Source organism: Neovison vison, chromosome 3 (genome assembly GCF_020171115.1).
Source record: "Neovison vison isolate M4711 chromosome 3, ASM_NN_V1, whole genome shotgun sequence".
NCBI lineage: Eukaryota > Metazoa > Chordata > Mammalia > Carnivora > Mustelidae > Neogale > Neogale vison.
The window spans coordinates 92,958,859-92,975,195 of record NC_058093.1 but is presented as its reverse complement, the minus strand read 5'-3'; positions in this window follow the sequence as shown (position 1 = coordinate 92,975,195).

Here is a 16,337-nt window from a genome sequence, read left to right as displayed (position 1 = left end):
GGTAAAACTAATCTTTCTTATGCTGGTGAACAGTTGGTGAATTGCATTGACCTATTTTTCTTTAAAGATGTAAACTATGTTTAATCATCAAACATGTACTCAAATTGCCCAATTCCCACTTGTTTTTCAGCTTTACAGGACTCTAGTGAGTCAAAGTGTAACTCCACACACCAAACCTTTTGTAAATGAACTACTGAAAGACAGAACTCCAACCTCAGAACAAATGTTAGAGTTAAGATGGAGTCTTAGCGCTGGTACCTGGTCTTCTTTAGCATCATTCTGATTTGTACTTCTGTAGTTTTCTGTTGCTGTGTAACAAAGGAGCTTAAAACAACACATATATTTATTATCACACACATTTTAGTGGGTCAGAAATTTGGGCACCTCTTAAATGAGTCCCGTATTTAAGGTCTCACAGGGTTGCAACCAGTGTGTTGTCAGCTGGATTGAGTTCTCATTTGAAGGCTTGAAATTATCCATATCCAAACCTACTACCTTTGTAAGTAGACTTTACTTTCCTCATGGAAATAGATAGGGTTGAGCCCCCTGGCTTCTTACTATTGGAGGTTGGGGCTGCCCTCAGTTCCTAGGACCCACCTACGATTCCTCACTGGATCGGCTTTTCCTAATGGCTGCTAACTTCATGTTAACAGGGTGAGTCTCTACAGCATGTTTGCTACCAAGGTCCTTTTAAATAACAATGTATTAATGGGCATGACATCCTTTATTTTTGTCATATTCTGTTGGTAAAAAAAATCAAGTCAAAGGTCCCACTCACAGTCAAAGAAAGGGAATTTAAAAAGACCATGAAGACAAAGAGGTAGAAGGCTTGGGAGGTAGGGCTCATTTTATAATCTGTCCAATGAAATAGGTACAAAAGGCAAAATATTGGGAAAGGCATAAAGGAGGATTCAGAGCACCAACAGTCTTCAAGAAGATAAGACTGAAGGCAGAGATGGAGATGATAATATGACCAGCCAAATAAGACTAACACCTAGAACAACTCTAAACTCCTATTTTAAAAAAATATTTGCTCTGGGGAGGTGGGTTGGGGAATGGGTGAAATAGATAAAGGGGATTAAGAGTACACTTATTGTGATCAGCATGGGATAATGTAGAGAAATGTTGAATCATTATATCATACACCTGAAACTAATATAATACTATATTAATAACATTTCAATAAAAATATAAAAAAAATTTATTCCATGTTTATATAGAGAAGAAATAAAGGGCTATGAAGGGAAGAAAGAGGAAAAATGCTGAGGACAGCAGTCAAATTTGGAAACTCACTCAGTAAAATAAATCCTTGCATTTAGCTGCCTTTAGAAGGTAGTTACCATCTGCTACTATTCAGTTATGCTGTCCATAGCCCCACCATCCTAACCCAAAGTATCCTATAACATTGTTCCTTTTAACTACAAGTGATACTCATTCTAAGACAAATTTTGATAAATTCAATTTTCTCTCTTTCCATTCCTGAAGATAGAGCAGAATGTAACAGGTCAACTCCCAAGTAAAAGACTGTACCCTTAACTGATGCTTTTATGCTTACTAGGAAGAGTTTTAAAACTTGACAATGCAAACAATTAGGATGGGTAATAGCCTTAACTATTATTCAGGGTTTTTTTAATTAAAAATTTTTATTATGTTCAATTAGCCAGCATAATTTTGTCAAACACTAATTGGAATAACTTCTAACTATATAGGTGTCTATTTACAACTGCCCAATTCAGGTTTCTGGAAACTCTACCTTGTCAGAATTCAGATCTGGAGAATTTACTGTCCTACAGAGAAATTAGGGTGGAGTATTAACTTTGTAAATGAAACTACAGAACTTCCTATAAATACTTTCATATTCTTTGAAATAAGACAACATAGATGGAACAAAACAGGAATACCAATTATGATCTAGATATCTTAAATTAGAAAAAAAAGAAAAGAAGGAAAGAATGAAAAAAATATACAATTAATTTTTACTTATGATCACTTCCTCTCACGGTTCTCTTTGGAAATTCCTACCTTGTCCAGCAGAACTCCTGAGGTAAGGGCCCTAAGTAAGGGGAGCATCAGAGTATCTACCACAATTTTTGCTACCTGCCTGGCCTCTGGAGGCACTGACTTGTGACCCAGGTTTGTGCCTCATTTAATTATTTCAGCTCTTTCTCTCCTTTAGGAGATCCATGGTGGAGGGCTGGGGCAGGAACAAAAACCAAAAACAAAAAAAATCTCTTGGTTAAAACTTTATCCCTTTATCATTTATTTTTGATTGCTAAATCACTTTCCCCACCTTATTTCCAGATACACCAAAAGAAGTACCTCAAACTCATTGCAATCAAAATATTCTTTGTCCCAAAAATGTAACCAAGGAAACCTTCATGACTACATTAGAGCTTGAAGTAGGATATCTGTGGCAGAAGAATTCCTGTATACCCAACCCAGACCTACCTTCTCCCTTTCTGGAGGCATTAGCTTAGTTCAGGCAATCTCTTCACAGCCCAAAGTGGGGGCATACTCAGGTATGACTATTCATTCTCACACTAGTCTCTTGCCAGACTGCCATTTTTACTTCTCTCCGAGTATCAAAATCTGGCTGCTCCTTCAGGGTTTGTCTTCAGTCCCTGTGACTTGTCTCTGCTCCAGTGGTCTCAACATGGGCCATATAGTAGAATCTCCTGGAAGATCTAAAAGAAAAAAAAAATACAATGTCCAGATCCCAAGCATGCTTATTTAGTTGGTCTAAAATGAAGCATGAACATTTTTAAAGCAGTCCTCAGGTGATTCCAATGTGCAGCAAGATTTGAAGACTATTTTTACATTTAATTCCATTCAACTTGAATCATCACATTTCCTTTTGTCCTTTAATTACATTGTCCATATTTCCATGTGTAACTATTTCAGCTTAGAGTTAAAAAGCTTCTTGTTCCTCCAAGTATGGATCCCCATTTGCTCATCCAGTCAAGAATAGCTTTTCATCTTTAAAACAGAGAACTGACTCTGCTAGTCTTGAGCTTAAATATAAGGAGGGAAAGTGTCACTTTGGGGCATGGGACTGAAAACACCATTTACTGTTGAACAACCATTGTGTACAAATGATATCAAAGCCTTACTGGCAGAATAGAAGTTAGCAGTGTCATGGGACTTGAGGGGTTCTTGGCAAAACATTTGATTTAAATATCTTTTAATATTAGTGCCACATTAACAGAAATTCTGTCATTGGAGATTCATGTATTTGGATTAAGATTTCCCCTCTTTAGGAGCTTTTCATTAGTCATAAATAATCTTAGAAGGATTCATTAAGACCTTTGTGTGAAATGGCTCACAGGGTCACTGTTGCTTGCAATAAGAAGAGGCATATACAATTACCACTTGTAATAGATTTTGTCTCCTTCTCTTTTCTGGGATTTCCATAAATGCAGAGCTATGCCTGTATTAACTATTATGTCCCCAGCACCTAATTTAGTATGTGGACTAAATAGATTATAGTAAATGCCTTTGAATGAATGATGAATGAATGAATGGTGAATAAAAGAATGATCTAACACCCTTGAGCAAATGGATGGCCACAATTAGTTATGAATCCTGAAAGAATAGAAAGAGAAAAAGAAAAAAGAAAAAAGAATTCTTGGGGGAAAAACATTACCGTGGCATAGTTTTCCTGGAGTTTGAGTCTTTGTACAACCTTATCTCATAAAGTGTGTTAATAACAATTCTCTAATAGGTCCATTTTGAGGTTGTTGACTTCTTTTGCTGGGCTTTTCCCTCCACCATTTTTCTTCTTAAATAATATTAATAAAATGAATAGAGCTACTGAAGATAGTGGAGGAGTAGGAAACTGAAATAGCATTAGGTCCCAGGAGTTCAGCTAGATATTTATCAAACCATTCTGAACACCCACAAACTCAACAGGAGATAGAAGAGAAGAGCAGCAATTCTAGGAACAGAAAATCGACCACTTTCGGGAAGGTAGGATGTGCAGAGAAGTGAATGCAAAGCGATGAGAAGATAGACCCTTGCAGGGAGGTGGGAGGTGCCATCTTCCGGCAAGCAGTGGAGCAGCAGAGCACAAAAACAGAACTTTTAGAAGTCTGCCAGAAAGGAAAATTGATCCAGAGGCTAAGCAGGAGTGGAGCCCTCACGAGGACAGTGTAGTCTCAGGATCTGTGGGGTCACAGTCTGAGTGTGGCTGAACTCCCAGGTATTGGAGCAGGGAAGCCAACTACAGAGACAGAGCTGAGGTGGGAGCTCTCATCTCAGGATTACCTTAAACTGTGATCTGGAGCACCATCAGGGTCACTGCTCTTCAGGCAGGGACCCCACAAGTGGCAGATCTGGAGAGACCCGCTCCTTCCTCCTTTGGCAAAAGTGGTGCGGGAATGAGTGGCAGAAATCTGCTGGGTTTGGAGACTCCAAACAGAGTCATGTGCCAGGGACAGAAACATTCGGGCACAGGCCGAGTGAGCTTGAAGCGCATCGGAAGACCAGGGAGTGGGAGGGATAGACTGCTTTGCTTTGAGGGTTCGCTGAAAAGTGGGGCCCCGAGCTCTCAGCTCCTATGGGCAGGAGATTGGGAGGCCATCATTTTTATTCCAGTCCTCCAAAGCTCTATGGAAAGCGTTCAGGGAACAAAAGCTCCCCAAAGGGAATCTGAGGATATTGCTTAGTCTGAGGATATTACTCCTGGCAAGGGTGGTGCAATTCTGCCTCAGGCATAGACATTTGAGAATGCAACAGGCCCCTCCCCCAGAAGATCAGCAAGAACATCCAGCTAAGACCAAGTTCACCAATCAGATCAATGAGAACTGCTAAACTCCAGAGCTAAGGGAAAGCAACACATAGAATTCAAAGCTTTTTCCCATGATCTTTTAGTCTTGCAAAGGTAAATTTTTTTTTTTTTTGCAAAGGTAAATTTTTTTAATTTTAGTTTTTTCTTATTCAATTTTTTGCTTTTCCTCATTCCCATTTTAACATTAACTGTTTTATCTTATCAATACCTTTTTTTTAAAATCTTTTAAAATTTTTATCGTTATAGTCATATCTTATCCCCTTGTTGTATTTGAACTTATTTTGTATACATACAGGGTTTTTTTTTCTTTAAAATTTTGGGATATAATTTCTTCAAATAGATCAAAATATACCCTAAATCTAGCTCCAGCCGGATCATGTCATCTCCTCTTTTCTTTTCCTTTTTCCAACCAATTTATCTTATCAGTTCCTTTTTTAGAATCTTTTTTAAGTTTTCATCATTACAGTCATGTTCTATCCCATCATTGTGTTTATCCTTATTTTTGTATATATTAAAGTTTTTCTTTCTTTAAAATTTGGGGAGGTAGTTTCTTCTAAGAGACCAGAAAACACCCAAAATCAAGTGGGTGGCTCTGTTCTATTCACCAGTCTAATATATATTTATTTTTTCTTTTTAAAATTTTTTTCACCCTTTCTTCTCCCTTTGGTTTTGGGTCTCTTCTGACTTGGCTAGCATATATTTTTCTGGGGTCTTTGTCACCCCTTTAGTATTTTATTCTCTCATTCATATATTCTTATCTGGATAAAATGACAAGGCACAAAAACTCACCACAAAAAAAAGAAAAAGAGGCAGTACCATGGGTAGGAACCTATCAATACAGACATTGGTAATATGTCAGAACTAGAGTTCAGAATGATAATTATCAAGGTGCTAGCTGTGCTCAAAAAAGGCATGGTAGCTATTAGAGAATCCCTTTCTGAGAAATAAAATCCCTTTCTGGAGAAATAAAAGAACTAAAATCTAATTGGGTTGACATCAAAAAAGCTATTAATGAGGTGCAATAAAAAATGGAGGCCCTTACTGCTAGGATAAATCAGGCAGAAGAGAGAATTAGTGATATAGAAGACCAAATAACAGAGAAGCTGAGCAAAAGAGAGACAAACAACTACTGGGCCAGAGGGAAGAATTCAAGAGATAAGTGATACCATAAGGTGAAACAATATTAGAATAATTGGGATCCCAGAAGAAGAAGAAATAGAGAGAGGGGCAGAAAGTATATTGGAGCAAATTATAATAGAGAATTTCCCTAATATGGCAAAGGGAACAAGTATCAAAATCCAGGAAGCACAAAGAATCTCCCTCAAAAGTCAATAAAAATAGGTCCATACCCTGTCATGAAATAATAAAACTTACAAGTCTTAGTGACAAAGAGAAAATCCTGAAAGCAGCTCAAGACAAGAGGTCTGTAACATACGATGGTAGAAATATTAGATTGATAGCAGACTTATCCACAGAGACCTGGCAGGCCAGAAAGGACTGGCATGATATATTCAGAGCACTAAATGAAAAAATATGCAGCCAAGAATACTATTTCCAGCTAGGATGTCATTAAAAATAGGAGAGATAAAAAAACTTCCAGGACAAAAAAAAAAAAGAGAAAGAGAGAGAGAATTTGCAAAGACCAAACCATCCCTCCAGGAAATATTGAAAGGGGTCTTCTAAGCAAAGACAGAAAACCTAAAAGTAATAGACCAGAAAGGAACAGAAACAATGTACAGTAACAGTCACCTTATAGGAAATACAATGGCACTAAATTCATATCTTTCAATAGTTACCCTGAATATAAATGAGCTAAATGCCCCCAATCAAAAGTTACAGGGTATAAGAATGGATTTAAAAAAATAAAAAATAAAAAACAAAACAAACAACAACAACAAAAAAACCAAGACCCACCCATTACCAGAATGGATTAACAAGATTAAAAAAAAAGGGGGGGGGGACAAGATGGCGGGGTAGTAGGAAGAGGCGCCTTTTCAGCCTGTACCCCAAAGTGAGCTGATTACCTACCAAAGAACTCTGATCACACATGAAATCAGCCTGAGATCAGAATTATACACGTCTGGATCTCTACAGGGGCAGAAGACGCCAGTGGGCAGGTAAAGCAGAATTTGAACGGTGGACTGATATCGGAAGATAAACAAAAGGGGGAGGGAGCCACCAGAGGCGACCGGTGCGAAAGTAATACCCCAATACGAGGGAGAGTGCCCTGCGTCTGGGGACAAGCATTAACTTGGAGACTGGTTGAAAGCACTCCAAAAGAGCAAAGGATCTCGGGGGGAAATTGTGGGAATCGGGGCGGCTAGGGACAGGGGCTTAAGTCCCCGGTCCCAGACAGCCTCCTGGGCTCTGAGGCAGAGAGAGTGCGGCGGAGAAACCGCACTTGGTCCCTAAGCCGCCAGCACGCCCAAGAATGCGTGGGTTCAGGCTCCTGTGAAGGGATGGGAGCCGCGCTGGTCTGCAGAACGCGCGCTAGCCCTACCACAAAGCTCGAGATACGCGCGCACGTCCCTCATGCTCCACTGAGTTACAAAGGCCCGGCCGGGGCTCTTTGACCCGCGCCATTGTTTCAAAGCCTAAGCCGAGCGCCCGAAACTCTTCCCCGGAGAGAGGCGCGCAAAAGCCCAGCCTGGGGCTTACGGACCAACGCCCCGTTCTCAGTGCCCCAGACGCGCGCCCGACCTGTAGCCGCCTCTGAAAAGAGGTGCGCGCAAGCCGGGCACTCCCAGCCCGGGCCAACGGCAAAATCTCAGTGTGCGATCGCTGCTTGGAACCTCTCTGGCGGTCGGGAGCTCCCAGACAGCCGCCACTGCCTTGGCTTTGGGGACGAACAGAAGATCCTGCGCCCCCAGGGTCTGCAACTTGGAACCTGCGCTGCCAGCTGCCAAGGGGGAATTTATTCAGCTTCTGCACCCAGACTGAGGCTTCTCTCTGAGAGGGAGATCAGGGTGCGGTTTGATTTCTTCTAATACTACAAAAACCATCAAAGGCGGTCAAGGTGTGAGGGAAAAAAGTGAACAAGCATAAAAAACCACCAGAGAACAAAAGCCTGAAAAAAAAAACAGTTTCCCCAGAGCCCACCCCCTTGAGGGGTGCGGGGGAACTCAACTCAGGAAACATCATTGACTGACAACCCACGTGGCAGGCCCCTCCCCCAGAAAACAAACCAAAAAAGAGGGAAAAAAAAAAAAAGGACTACAAGAGAACCACCACTACTTCATAGGAAAGCTTGTATTGTTCACTCGTTTCCACTATTCCGGTTCATATATTTTTTTTTTTACACATAGGTAATTTTTTTAACCTATTTGCCATCACAGCGAGCTGTACAGTACATCAAATTCCATAATACCTTTCTAACCTGAACTTTTTGACACATACACCTATGTTTTTCTTTTGCATTTTTATTTTTTGAATTCCTTTTTTTAAAATTTTAGTTTAGTTTAGTCTAGTATATTCTTTTTTATTTTTATCCCCTAATATTCATATAGAGTTAACTTCAAAGGAATCCCCTTTCCCCAATCATTACTACCCCTATAGGTAAACCAATTTTTAATCCCCTTTATCTTAGGAAAGTTGAGTCCTTTAACAAAGATATCAAGATACATCCAGGAAGAATCAAAACAACCTTCCTCACACACACTGAGAATTTATAAGAACTCTCCCATCTTCTTCCACCAGTGTTTCTGTGTTTTTTGTGTTTGTCCTGATAGCATATAAATTTTACACTTGTGGTTCTTTTTGACGAGGTTCTTTCTTTATTTGCATATATATATATTATTTTCTTTCTCTTGCCATATAATTGTATCAGTCTTTTTATCTCTTTTTGTTTGTCTACTTCATAAATCTTACCTTGGGGCCCATCTGGGCTGAAACTTCTCTTTCATCTTCCCTTTCTTTCCTGTCTCTCTCTCTCTCTCTTTTTTTTTTCTTTTTCTTTTTCTTCTTTTCCTTTTTTTCTTTTTCTTTTTCTTTTCTTTTGTCTCTCATTTGGGTGGGGAATCCTGATTGCTCAGAAGTGTTCCAGGGTGCACCTTGACTGCACCAGAGTTGATACATCCAGCTACATCTGTTCACTCTTCTCCCACCAAAATGACTAGGAGGAGGAATGCCCAACAGAAGAAAAATACAGAGGATGGACCTTCTGCAACAGAGCTAACGGCTATCAACATAGACAATATGTCGGAAAGAGAATTCAGGCTAACAGTTATCTAGGCAATAGCTAGGTTGGAGAAAGCCATGGATGACCAAACAGAATTGATTAGGGCCGAACTGAAAGCGACCAGACAGGATGTCCACAATGTTAGGGCAGAGCTTAAAGCTACCAGGGAGGAGGTCCACAATGCTCTCAATGAGTTCCAATCTAATCTAAACTCTCTCAAAGCTAGGGTAACTGAGACAGAAGATAGAATTAGTGATCTGGAGGACAAACAGATAGAGAGAAAGGAGCAGGAGGAAGCCTGGAACAAACAGCTTATATCCCACAAAAGCAGAATCAGGGAAATAAATGATGCCATGAAGCGTTCCAATGTCAGAATTATTGGAATCCCTGAAGGGGAGGAGAAAGAAAGAAGTCTAGAATATATAGTGGAACAAGTCCTTCATGAAAATTTTCCGAATCTCGCGAATGAAACCAGCGTTCATGTACTAGAGGCTGAACGGTCTCCACCCAAGATTATACATTCCAAAAAAACATCACGACACCTGATAGTCAAATTGAGGAATTATAATTGTAGGTATAATCTCTTGAAAGCCGCCAGGGCAAAGAGGCTCCTTACTTACAGAGGGAAACCCATCAGAATAACGTCAGACCTGTCCACAGAGACCTGGCAAGCCAGAAGAGGCTGGCAAGATATATTCAGGGCACTAAATGAGAAGAACATGCAGCCAAGAATACTTTATCCAGCAAGACTGGCATTCAAAATGGATGGAGAGATAAAGAGTTTCCAAGACCGGCAAGGCTTAAAAGACTATGCAACCACCAAGCCGACACTGCAGGAAATATTAAGGGGGGTTCTATAAAAGAGGAAAAATTCCAAGAATAGCATTGAACAGAAATATAGAGACAGTCTACAGAAAGAAAGACTTCAAAGGTAACTCGATGTCAATAAAAACGTATCTATCAATAATCACTCTCAATGTGAATGGCCTAAATGCACCCATAAAATGGCACAGGGTTGCAGATTGGATAAAACGACAGGACCCATCCATATGCTGTCTACAAGAGACCCATTTTGAACCTAAAGATACACGCAGACTGAAAGTGAAGGGGTGAAGAAGCATCTTTCATGCCAATGGGACTCAAAAGAAGGCTGGGGTAGCGATTCTCATATGAGATAAATTAGACTTCAGACTAAAGACTGTAGTCAGAGATACAGAAGGACACTACATAATCCGTAAAGGGACTATCCACCAAGATGATCTAACAATTGTAAATATCTATGCTCCCAATATGGGAGCAGCCAATTACTTAAGAAAACTGTTAATCAAGATAAAGAGTCATATTGATATGAATACACTAATTGTAGGAGATCATAACACGCCTTTTTCAGAATTAGACAGATCATCGAAGCAGAAAATCAATAAAGAAACAAGAGCATTGAATGACACATTGGACCAGATGGACCTCATAGATATATACAGAACATTCCACCCTAAAACAACAGAATACTCATTCTTCTCAAGTGCACATGGAACCTTCTCCAGAATAGACCACATACTGGGTCACAAATCAGGACTCAGCCGATACCAAAAGACTGAGATTATTCCCTGCATATTCTCAGATCACAGTGCTTTGAAACGGGAGCTCAATCACAAGGAAAAGTTCCGAAGGAACTCAAACACCTGGAAGCTAAAGACCACCTTGCTTAAGAATGCTTGGATCAACCAGGAGATCAAAGAAGAACTGAAACAATTCATGGAAACCAATGAAAATGAAGACACTTCGGTCCAAAACCTATGGGATACAGCAAAGGCGGTCCTAAGGGGAAAATATATAGCCATCCAAGCCTTGCTCAAAAACATTGAAAAATCCAGAACACACCAACTGTCTCTACACCTTAAAGAACTGGAGGATCAACAACAAATCAAACCAACTCCACACATAAGAAGGGAAATCATCAAGATTAGAGCTGAGATCAATGAGGGAGAAACCAGAGATACAGTAGAACCTATCAATGAAACTAGAAGCTGGTTTTTTGAAAGAATCAATAAGATCGATAAGCCACTGGCTACACTAATCCGAAAGAAAAGAGAGAAAGCCCAAATTCATAAAATTATGAATGAAAAGGGAGAGATCACAACTAACACCAAGGAAGTAGAAACAATCATCAGAAGTTATTACGAACAGTTATATGCCAATAAGCTTAGCAACCTAGATGAAATGGATGCATCCTGGAAAAATATAAACTATCAAAATTGAACCAGGAAGAAATCGACAACCTGAATAGACCAATATCTAATAACGAGATTGAATCAGTGATCAAAAACCTCCCAAAAAACAAGAGCCCAGGACCTGACGGATTCCCTGGGGAATTCTACCAAACCTTCAAAGAAGAAATAACACCTATTCTCCTGAAGCTGTTTCAAAAAATTGAAGCAGAAGGAAAACTTCCAGACTCTTTCTATGAAGCCAGCATTACCCTGATCCCCAAACCAGTCAAGGACCATACCAAAAAGGAGAATTTCAGACCAATATCACTGATGAATATGGATGCTAAGATTCTCAACAAGATCCTAGCCAACAGGATCCAACAGCACATTAAAAAGATTATCCACCATGATCAGGTGGGATTCATCCCTGGGCTACAAGGATGGTTCAACATTCGCAAATCAATCAATGTAATACAACAAATTAATATGAGAAGAGAGAAGAACCACATGGTCCTCTCAATTGATGCAGAAAAAGCATTTGACAAAATCCAGCATCCGTTCCTGATTAAAACCCTTCAAAGTATAGGGATAGAGGGAACATTCCTGAACCTCATTAAATCTATCTATGAAAGACCCACAGCAAATATCATCCTCAATGGGAAAAAGCTTGCAGCCTTCCCATTGAGATCAGAAACAAGACAAGGATGCCCACTTTCACCACTCTTGTTCAACATAGTATTAGAAGTCCTAGCAACAGCAATCAGACAACAGAGAGAAATAAAAGGTATCCAAATTGGTAATGAGGAAGTCAAACTCTCTCCTTTTGCAGATGACATGATTTTTTATATGGAAAACCCAAAAGACTCCACCCCCAAACTACTAGAACTCATCCAGCAATTCAGCAACGTGGCAGGATACAAAGTCAATGTGCAGAAATCAGTGGCTTTCTTATACACTAACAATGAAAATACAGAAAGGGAAATTAGAGAATCGATTCCATTTACTATAGCACCAAGAACCATAAGATACCTGGGAATAAACCTAACTAAAGAGGTAAAGGATCTGTACTTGAGGAACTACTGAACACTCATGAAAGAAATTGAAGAAGACACAAATAGATGGAAGACCATTCCATGCTCTTGGATCGGAAGAATAAACATTGTTAAAATGTCTCTACTGCCTAGAGCAATCTATACTTTTAATGCCATTCCGATCAAAATTCCACCGACATTCTTCAAAGAGCTGGAGCAAATAATCCTAAAATTTGTATGGAATCAGAAGAGACCCCGAATCGCTAAGGAAATGTTGAAAAACAAAAGTAAAGCTGGCGGCATCACCTTACCTGATTTCAAGCTTTATTACAAAGCTGTGATCACCAAGACAGCATGGTACTGGCATAAAAACAGACACATAGACCAGTGGAACAGAGTAGAGAGCCCAGATATGGACCCTCAACTCTATGGTCAATTAATCTTTGACAAAACAGGAAAAAATATACAGTGGAAAAAAGACAGTCTCTTCAATAAATGGTGCTGGGAAAATGGGACAGCTATATGTAGAAGAATGAAACTCGACCATTCTCTTACACCGTACACAAAGATAAACTCAAAATGGATAAAAGACCTCAACGTGAGACAGGAATCCATCAGAACCCTAGAGGAGAACATAGGCAGTAATCTCTTTGATATCAGCCACAGCAAATTCTTTCAAGATACGTCTCCAAAGGCAAAGGAAACAAAAGCGAAAATAAACTTCTGGGACTTCATCAAAATCAAAAGCTTCTGCACAGCAAAGGAAACAGTCAAAAAAACAAAGAGGCAACCCATGGAATGGAGAAGATATTTGCAAATGACAGTACAGACAAAAGGTTGATATCCAGGATCTATAATGAACTCCTCAAACTCAACCCACACGAAACAGGCAAACACATCAAAAAATGGGCAGAAGATATGAAGAGACACTTCTCCAATCAAGACATACAAATGGCTATCAGACACATGAAAAAATGCTCATCATCATTAGCCCTCAGGGAGATTCAAATTAAAACCACATTGAGATATCACCTTAGACTAGTTAGAATGGCCAAAATTAACAAAACAGGAAACAACATGTGTTGGAGAGGATGTGGAGAATGGGGAACCCTCTTCCACTGTTGGTGGGAATGCAAGTTGGTGCAGCCTCTTTGGAGAACAGTGTGGAGATTCCTCAAGAAATTAAAAATAGAGCTTCCCAATGACCCTGCAATTGCACTCCTGGGTATTTACCCCAAAGACACAGATGTGAAAAGAAGGGCCATCTGTACCCCAATGTTTATAGCAGCAATGGCCACAGTCACCAAACTATGGAAAGAACCAAGATGCCCTTCAATGGATGAATGGATAAGGAAGATGTGGTCCATATACACTATGGAGTATTATGCCTCCATCAGAAAGGATGAATACCCAACTTTTGTAGCAACATGGACGGGACTGGAAGAGATTATGCTGAGTGAAATAAGTCAAGCAGAGAGAGTCAATTATCATATGGTTTCACTTATTTGTGGAGCATAACAAATAGCATGGAGGACAAGGGGTGTTAGAGAGGAGTAGGGAATTGGGGTAAAGTGGAAGGGGAGGTGAACCATGAGAGACTATGGACTCTGAAAAACAATCTGAGGGTTTTGAAGTGGCGGGGGTGTGGGAGGTTGGGGTACCAGGTGGTGGGTATTATATAGGGCACGGCTTGCATGGAGCACTGGGTGTGGTGAAAAAAATAATGAATAATGTTTTTCTGAAAATAAATAAATTGAAAAAAAAAATAAAAAAGGCTGTCTACAAGAAACTCATTTTGGATCCAAAGACACCTCCAGATTTAAAATGAGGAAGTGGAAAACCATTTACCATGCTAATGGACATCAAAAGAAAGCTGGGGGTGGCAATCCTTATGTCAGACAAGTTAGATTTTAAGCCAGAGACTATCATAAGAGATGAGGAAGGACACTATATCATACTCAAAGGGTCTGTCCAACAGGAAGGCCTAATAATTTTAAATATCTATGTCCCTAACATGGGAGCACCAACTTTATAAACCAATTAATAACAGAATCAAAATAACACATCTACAATAATACAATAATAGTAGGGGACCTTAAAACCCCCCACACTGAAATGGACAGATTATCCAAGCAAAAGATTAACAAGGAAATAAAGGCATTAAATGACACACTGGAGCAGATAGACATCACAGATATATTCAGAACATTCCATCCCAAAACAACAGAATACACATTCTTCTCTAGTGCCCATGGAACCTTCTCCAGAATAGATCACATCCTGGGTCACAAATCAGGTCTCAACAAATACCAAAAGACTGGGATTACTCCCTGTATATTTTCAGACCACAAAGCTTTAAAACTAGAGTTTCAAACTTGGAAAGAATTCAAATACATGGAGGCTACAGAGCATCCTACTAAAGAATGAATGGGTCAACCAGGAAATTAAAGAAGAATTTAAAAAACTCATAAAAACAAATGAAAATGAAAACACAACTGTTCAAAATCTTTGGGATGCAGCAAAGGCAGTCCTGAGAGGAAAGGAAGTAGCAACGATACCAGCCTTTCTCAAAAAACAAGAAAGTTCTCAAATACACAGCCTAACTCTACACCTAAAGGGACTGGAGAAAGAACAGCAAATAAAGCATAAACCCTGCAGAAGAGAGAAATAATAAAGATCAGAGCAGAAATCAATGAAATAGAAACCAAAAGGACAGTAGAACAGATCAACAAAAGTAGGAGCTGGTTCTTAGAAGGAATTAATAAGATTGATAAACACTTGGCCAGACTTATTAAAAAGAAAAGAGAAAGGACCCAATCTAATAAAATCAGGAATGAAAGAGGAGAGATCACAACCAACACCAAAGAAATATCATTATAAGAATGTATTATGAGCAACTAACTATATGCCAGCAATTTTGACAATCTGGAAAAAATGGATGCATTCCTAGAGATGTATAAACTACCAAAAGTGAACCAGCAAGAAATAGAAAACCTGAACAGGCCAATAACCAGTAAGGAGATTGCAGCAGTCATCAAAAATCTCCCAACAAACAAGAGCCCAGGGCCAGATGGCTTCCCAGGGGAAATTTATGAAACATTTAAAGAAGAATTAATACCTAGTCCCCTGAAACTGTTCTAAAAAATAGAAATGGAAGGAAACTTCAAAATTCATTTTATGAAGCTAGCATTACCATGATCTCAAAACCAGATAAAGAACTCCTCAAAAAGGACAATTACAGACCAATATCCTTGACAAACATGGATGCAAAAATTCTCACCAAAATACTAGCCAAAAGGATTCAATAGTACATTATAAGGATTATTCACCACGACGAAGTGGGATTTATTCCAGGGCTGCAAGTTTGGCTCAACATCCACAAATCAATCAATGTGATACAATACATTAATAAAAGAAAGAAGAAGATCCATATGATACTCCCAATAGATGGTGAGAAAGCATCTGACAAAGTACAACATCCTTTCTTGATCAAAACTCTTCAAAGTATATGGATAGAGGGTACAAACCTCAATACCATCAAAGCCATCTATGAAAAACCCAAAATGAATATCATTCTCAATGGGGAAAAACTGAGAGATTTTCTCCCATGGTCAGAAACATGGCAGAGATGTCCACTATCACCACTGCTATTTAACATAGTACTAGGAAGTTCCAACCTTGGCAATCAGACAACCAAAAGAAGTAAAAGGCAACCAAATTGGCAAAGAAGAAGTCAAACTATCACTCTTTGCAGATGATATGATACTTTATGCAGAAAACCCAAAGGCTCCACTCCAAATCTGCAAGAACTTATATAGGAATTCAGTAAAGTGTCAGGATATAAAATTAATGCTCAGAAATCAGTTGCATTTCTATACACTAACAGTAAGACAAAAGAAAGTGAAATAAAGGTGTTTACAATTGCACCCAATTGTAAATTGTAAATTGTCCCATTTACAATTGCACCTAAAACTATAAGATACCTAGGAATAAACCTAATCAAAGAGGCAAAGAACCTGTACTCAGAAAACCAGAACGTACTCATGAAAGAAATTGAGGAAGACATAAAGAAATGGAAAAATATTCCATGCTCATGGACTGGAAGAATAAACATTGTGAAAATGTCTATGCTA